Source organism: Eptatretus burgeri, chromosome 15 (assembly GCF_056783735.1).
Source record: "Eptatretus burgeri isolate ZD-2024b chromosome 15, Ebu_testis_v1, whole genome shotgun sequence".
Lineage (NCBI taxonomy): Eukaryota > Metazoa > Chordata > Myxini > Myxiniformes > Myxinidae > Eptatretus > Eptatretus burgeri.
The window spans coordinates 51,884,797-51,892,187 of record NC_140975.1 but is presented as its reverse complement, the minus strand read 5'-3'; the positions used below and the strand labels follow the sequence as shown (position 1 = coordinate 51,892,187).

At 42.9% G+C, this 7,391-nt stretch overlaps 1 long non-coding RNA gene across 1 annotated transcript in view; it reads left to right on the top strand.

Annotated features, from left to right (window-relative positions):
* Positions 1 to 4,814: 4,814 nt before the first annotated feature.
* LOC147012156 (uncharacterized) overlaps positions 4,815 to 7,391 on the top strand; it is a 35,137-nt gene continuing 32,560 nt past the window's right edge. The window contains exon 1 of the long non-coding RNA XR_015051829.1: positions 4,815 to 4,973. This is a non-coding gene — a long non-coding RNA (uncharacterized LOC147012156). The remainder of the gene's footprint in view (positions 4,974 to 7,391) is intronic.

Here is a 7,391-nt window from a genome sequence, read left to right as displayed (position 1 = left end):
TGTAGAGTCTATGCAAAGATGACTGCATCATCTCCGAAATCAAGTGTAGAGATCTTGACATTCCCAATCGATGCACCACAGCTTGATCTCTCCAACATCCTCCTCAGAATCCAGTCCATACAAGTGCTAAAAAGTGTGGGGGCCAGTACACACTCCTGACGAACTCCAGTAACAACTGAAAATAAGTCAGAGATGGTAGCATCACATCTCACAGCACTCTCAGTACTAGAGTATAGTTCAAACATCAGATCGATCAGTTTTGGTGACACCTCACGAAGACCAAGAATCCTCCAGAGGGCATCCCGATTCACTGAATCGAACGCTTTACAGAGATCAACATAGGTTGTGAGCAACCCCTGACGAAACTCTCGTCTGCGTTCGGTGAGGACATGAAGAGCAAGGATACGGTCAATCGTTGACCTCTTTGGTGTAAAGCCTGACTGCTCTGGACACTGGTGATCAAGCAGATGGTGTCAAATCCTATCAGGAATTATCCGAGCAAAGGCTTGCCCGGCACTGAGAGCAGCGTCACCCCTCGGTAGTTGTTGCAGTCTTGGCGATCACCCTTCCCTTTCCAGAGAGGGATAACAAGGCCCCTCTTCCAATCAGTTGGGATGATGCCTGTGTTCCAGGCAGAGCAGAGAACTGCATGTAATGACACGAGTGCAGCATTTCCACAAGCCTTGAGAAGTTCGGCATGGATGCCACAGATCCCTGGAGCTTTACCCCCATTTCAACCGGTTCACCGTAACCTGTGTTTACTCAAACTAAGGTGGAGCACAGTTGATTGGAAGGTCAGCAATAGGGATTGTAACACCTGATGTGGATTTCTACCCTCGAACCGCGTCGTGATCGAAAGGATTCTTTTGATTGTTGAGGGATCTTGACCTCCTCGAGGATTCAACGTCTAGCCGACTCAGTGTTGCATGTATCGGGATAAAATAAACCACAGAAGTCCAGTAATAATCAATGTCCACAAGGAGTTCTTTCTTCTGTACCATTTATTTGCTCTCCCTCAGATCATCTCCCCCTCCCCATATATCCATTCCATTTTATAAGCAGAGAGGCCTTTGATCGCAAGAACAGAATGCACAGCTTATCAGCCCGGTCACCTTGTACTTTCAGAAACCCAAGCAATGTCCAAAGTGTCAAAGAAAGACAAGATTATAAGTAGGTGGTAGGCCTTAACAACTAAATAGTAGAACAGTAGAGGAAAAACACAAACACTTTGACCTACTCAGACTGAGGCAAAGGTTTCTTGTCTAGAGAGTAATAATTTCCCCAACACACCCCTGACGTCCAACTCGACAGCTGGTGGATCAGCTTGGTACAACTGCTCAATGTAACTGGGCCAGTGGGCCTTCACTTCGGACTGCTCTGTCAAGAGCCTACCACCCTCTGCTCAAACTGCAGTACACCGAGGGATGGGCTTGGATGAACGCAATGCACAAATTTCCCTATAAGCAGGATGAGAATCACTTGACCACAGATGATGCTCTACCCCCTCACAGATTCCTCGCACACAGACCTCCTTGTCCACCCTTAGTGCACCTCGAGTTTTACACCTCAGCTCCCTGAACAGCTCAGCTCTGCCATTCAGCCTGGCCCTGCGACTCTGGGCAATGGTATTCAGTATCCCTTGAGAGACAAAATTCTTCTTCGCCAAACGGTGAGTTCCAAGACATCTATGGCAACATCAAGGACAGTGGTCTTGAAGGCACTCCACAACTCTTCAGTATCCCCCGAGGCACCCAGCCCTCCCTAAATCTACACTCAGCCTGTTTGCAAACTCCTCAGCTACCCTCTCATCCTTGAGCTTGCCAACATCAGGTGGTCACTATTGAGGAACTGAGCATTCCGGTAGATCCTGCAGTTCTGGTTCATCCTCCAGCGACCATCAATGAGCACACCGTCATTCTCCTTTGCCACACCGCCAGCATTGGAAAACCAAGTCCAGCGATGAGCTTGTGGGCGCTGAATCCATGAACTTCTTGGAAAGTCACAGAACTTAGTGCTGTTTTGGTTCTCACTTCCAGACCCATGGGTACCAACACACGTCTCATAAGAATGCCTATCAGTTTCAGTCGATGCATTGAAATCCCTCAAGACTAGAAGAGTATCTCGCTTGGGCAGCGATAAACCACAGACTCAAGCATGGCGTATAATTCGTCCTTCATGGTGAGATCACTCGCCTCAGTCGGAGCATGTACAGAGACCAGGGAAATGACACTGAAGGAGTGGCGAATCCTTAATCTCATAATACGCTCGTTGACCGGTGTTACCTCAATTATCATTGAAGTTAGCTTTTTGAACATAGCTGCAGCATCTCGTTAGTCATGGTAACCATCAGGGTGACCAGACCAATAGTAGGTGTAATCATCTACCATGATCTCGCCGCAATCCAGTCTCTGAACCAGAGAGTGCTGCAATGCCAATGTCCAAATGCTTTAGCTCAGATGATAACAGAGACAGGTGCTCATCCTCTCTTAGGGATCGGACCTTCCAGGCACCCACCCCAATGGACCGCCTCAGGCTAACTCAAGGAGACTGCCGTCTGGTGGATGACACCTCAGCACCACTCCGACACACTCTCCTGCAATCTCACCCTGGAATGTTACCCCGTGGTTTCCCTCCTATCATCAAAAATTGGTGGTCCCGAAGGCTTTTCCCCAATCCCGTAATCCGGTGAGCTGCCCTGCAAAGGGAAGCTGCACAGGAGGTACTCCCACAGAGTGGGGTTTCAATTTTTTTTGATGCTTCTGGAATGTTTTGCTGAGTGAAGGGTTTTAAGGTGGCCAGAGCGCAAATCCTGCCACCACCCTCCTAATAAGAAGTCACCCAACTGCAGCAGGACGTCTGCAGACACATTTTGGCACTAGATATGGATGCCCGTTGGCTCACAAGGAGCTCCTCCGCCCTTTGACTGCATCCTCCACAAAGAAGAACGGACCCATCAAGCGGTCATGGAGAAGGCCACACTACACATTGATGTTTGGACTGTCGCGTGTGTTCCGTGACCACGTGGTGGTTTTCAGAGTCCCAGATCCTCATATTTTGCCGGTTGACCTTTCCCGATGCATGAAAGCAAGCTTGGTTTGTCAACATGACCTTTTCCATGTAATCTTCATCATCCTCTCCTCTATGCGACTGAGCATTTACTAGACAAATGCTTAGCGTTTGTGTGTATCATATGGTTTGAGTTCCAGCAGAATCTGCACATTATCGGCATAAATCTTCAATTTTTTATGCAAAATCCAGTGTACAGTGGTGGTTGGTGCATCAAATTGATTTTCTGGGACTTTGTTGAAATGATTCACGCACTCGTTCAATGTCTGTTACACTTGTGCTTGGTCGACCGGTACTTTTCTGGTTCTGACAACTTCCAGTCTCTTTAAACCTCTTGTACCACTCTCTGATACTAGTCCACAATGGCAGATTCCTTTCATACCTTGTACGGAAATTATGCTGAACTTGCGTGTCGGATCTCGTCTCGATGAACCATTCCATGCACTGAGCTTTCTCCCCTGAATTCGCCATTTTCTTTTAAATTGAACAACCAGAGCTGAAAACACAGAAAACTTCATGAGTTTCTGTATCATATAAAATAAAAGGTATTGTTGTAGCATTTGTGGTTACTAAATATATTAACAACCAAAGTTGTCCAGGTCTTTTTGGAACACCCTCGAGTATTCGTGAAGAATTACAATTCCGTTCCTCATATTTAACAACATTATGAGTGATTGTTGAAAATGTTCTAAAACATAATGATAATTATATATTTAATTGATTCCATATATATATATATATATATATATATATATATATATATATATATATATATATATATATATATATATATATATATATATATATATATATATATATATATATATATATATATATATATATATATTTGATTGCATACAAAGTTAATGTGTGAAAGTACCAAGTAAAGGATCATTCCTGTGTTTGTGTTTTGTTCTACTGGTTGCTTTCCTTGTCATTTCAAGGTTCAATTCTGCGGTACTGAAATGTCTTCAAGAAAAGGGGAAATGTTGTGTCCTGCTATTGCATTGCTGATGTAAATGCTCATGTGAACTTGGACATGAGAGGGCGCTCATGAACGGGGCGGGAAAAGGAGCTGAGGATAAAGAATGAAACACTTTGATTGAGTAAAGAGTGGTGGGTGGTGATCGACAGGTGATTGAGTAAAGCCTGTTTATTGTACTTCTGTGGTCCGGGTCTGATTTCCGACAAACACTACAAACCTCCTTTTGCAAAGGTATACATATGGTTCATCCAAAGTGTCACAGAATGTCATTCCTGCTGCGGATTTGGTGCCTCTGCATCTCATATTCCCCCTCCCCTCTGTCCTTCCATCCCTGAGGTCATGGAGCCTTCAGGCGTTCCATGTCATTGTCACATCATGACATGACACTGACTCTCTGTGTCTGCTTCTCGATCACTACAGGAAGGTTGGATGTCTTGCAGTGTTCCATTGGCTCTATTCTGGCCTTACATTGCCATCCTCTCGTTTTTCTGCTTCCCCTGCATCTTCCATCTTTGATACAGGTATCACACTACAAACAGTTACCTTCCCACTCTTCCCAAGTCTTAGCTTATGAACAATGCCCTTTCATTCCTCCTCTTCTTTTTTCACATGTGGAACAATCTTCTTGAGTCTGTTATCTTGTGCACTTCTCTCCAGTCCTTCAAACTTTTTATCAACTGCCACCTGATTATGTCTTCTATTTCTATCTCGGAGCTTTTCCACACCCAGTGAGACTCCACACCCCTTTAAGTTGCAACTACTTTCCTCATGTTGCGGTGAGTCGGTAACATCCTTCTTCCAGGATATGCATTATGTTGTAAAAAAAAATATATAACGTTCACTATTTATACCTGTTTGGTCCATTTAAGAAACGAATCGGCAGCCATCTTTAGTGAAGTTCTCTTCATTCCAAGAATTCCAGGTTTGTCTGCCTAGGTTGCTTATTCACACCTTTCTGCATCTTTAAATTGACAAATGTAAAACCTCGACAGATTTAAAATGCCTGTCTATCTGCATTAATTGTTGTATTTAAATATCCGTTGACTTTCATGGCAAATACTCAAAGCACCTTTTCATGAGAGAGAGAGAGAGAGAGAGAGAGAGAGAGAGAGAGAGAGAGAGAGAGAGAGAGAGAGAGAGAGAGAGAGAGAGAGAGAGAGAGAGAGAGAGAGAGAGAGAGAGAGAGAGAGAGAGAGAGAGAGAGAGAGAGAGAGAGAGAGAGAGAGAGAGAGAGAGAGAGAGAGAGAGAGAGAGAGAGAGAGAGAGAGAGAGAGAGAGAGAGAGAGATGTGTGGAGAGCTATGTGCAAGTGACAGTTGCTAATGTGTATTGGCCGAGCACTTGTGTGCTACAATCTCCTGCAGAGCTCCTTGTTTCACATATTAAATGCTGTCTCATTACCACAGCTGGGCGGTGGCCCTCCATGAGCAGACGGTCATAGTTTGCCTCTAAGCATGCTTAATATATCTGAGGTCTAACACACTGTTTTGGTGTGTCACCTGCCTGTGACATGTAATATGTCATCTCTTCTGTCTGACAGTCTTTTCAGACAGTTTGGCTTTCATTATAGAAGTGAGTAGAAATAAAGGTCAGGAAAAATGTACACCTTCCAAATCTTTCAAAATTGCCTTAAAATTTATTTCCTTTCTTATATTGGTGAAAATTACACAAAAATAACTTTATACGTAACCAATATGCAATGGCCCAGCAGAATAACAGAGAGGTATACGCACACAGGTTTGATCTGTTTACCTTGGTTGGTATTTCATCCCAGATATAAATTGTGAGCGTGATATTTTGCATGAAGGGCAATTCATCAACATGTGTGCTGACCCTCGGATGGACGTTAATCCGGGTTGACGCACTGGCTGTTGATGGACATTAAATATCCCATGGTTTATTTTGACAAGAGAAGGCGAGTTATTGCCAGATATTTAAGGGGGCACTGCATCAGTGGTGCAGCTGCATCCGAAAGCTTTGAGTGGCACACATTCGGCCGGACCAATGTGCAATATTATTCCTTTTCAAAACAAAAGGGAGGTAAAGGTATATTGTCGGAGTCTGCAAATCAAAAATACTGGATGTAACTGTTAGTCAAGATTTGAGGGGAGTGAAAAGGATGGATGGAATAACTTTTTTTTAATTTAACAATTATATAGATTGCTTCAAATTAAAAGATCGAGGAAAGTGAAGAATGCAAATCTGTTCACCATAAGTCCTGCTTTGTTTCATCTTTGAAAATTAACAAACAAACAAACATGGTAATCATACTGCAAGCTTCATATTGTAAAGCAGGAAAATTTGTACTTTCTGTCCTCAACCCCATCCTCCTCTCTCTTTGTTTCCTTTACGTGATGAGAGATACAAGCTCATCCCTCTTCATTATTGTCTCTTTCCCTTTCTCCTGTCTTGCTCGCTGGGGATTTCATTGTGTTGAAGTACTAAAACAGATGTATAGCAGGAGGTTCTGGGCTAAATTGCCAAATTTATTGTGCCTGAAATTTCTTGCATGAAGGGTAATCAGTAAGTCCATGGACTTGACATATAGTCGTTAACTGACAAAACTGAAATCATGTTGTTTTTCTCCACTTTTCGACAGCATTAACAAAAAAAAAAAAAATTCTTCTAAATAATCGTTTTCCAACAATCACCCTTAATTTTGCTTTTATTCTTCGATTGCTTTTACACCATGGATTTATTGATACGATCGTAGATTCTCCTTGAAGTTACTTCTTTAATTGTTTGAGTGCTTCATTTTCCCAGTAGGCAATATGAAAATATGGTATTTTTTTCAGGCAAACTGAATAAAACTTGTATTGTTGATAAGGCAACGAAAGAAGGAAGCCATCGAGACAAACACTTCAATAGGAATGAACAATACAGATTATTGAACAATTGTACCACGATCGTGGCCAACAGCACTCTAACAGTTAAGCATGCATCCAATAATTTCAATTGAAGGGTTATTTTGTAATTATCCTGAAAAGAGCAGAATCAAGAGCCAGGCATGAGAGACCAAGGACAGAATGAGTTGAAAAAAGTGAAGACATTTATCATGGAACAAAACAGTGATATTCACTATTTTTTTTTAGAGAGGGACCACTTTACGTCAGTGGGAAGGCCACCACACCACCTGCAGGACTCCGTAATGGCTGTTCTTCGGCCCCGCCCCATGTACTCTTCTTCGTTGTGGTTAACTGGGCTGCAAGCATCATTGTTTGTATTCCGACATCTACTGATGTAGTTACGTTACTTTTATGCTTCACGTTGTAACACTCATTTGAAACCATTGGGTTAATTTGATAATATTTATGGCGGATTATGATGGAGTTTTTTCACAT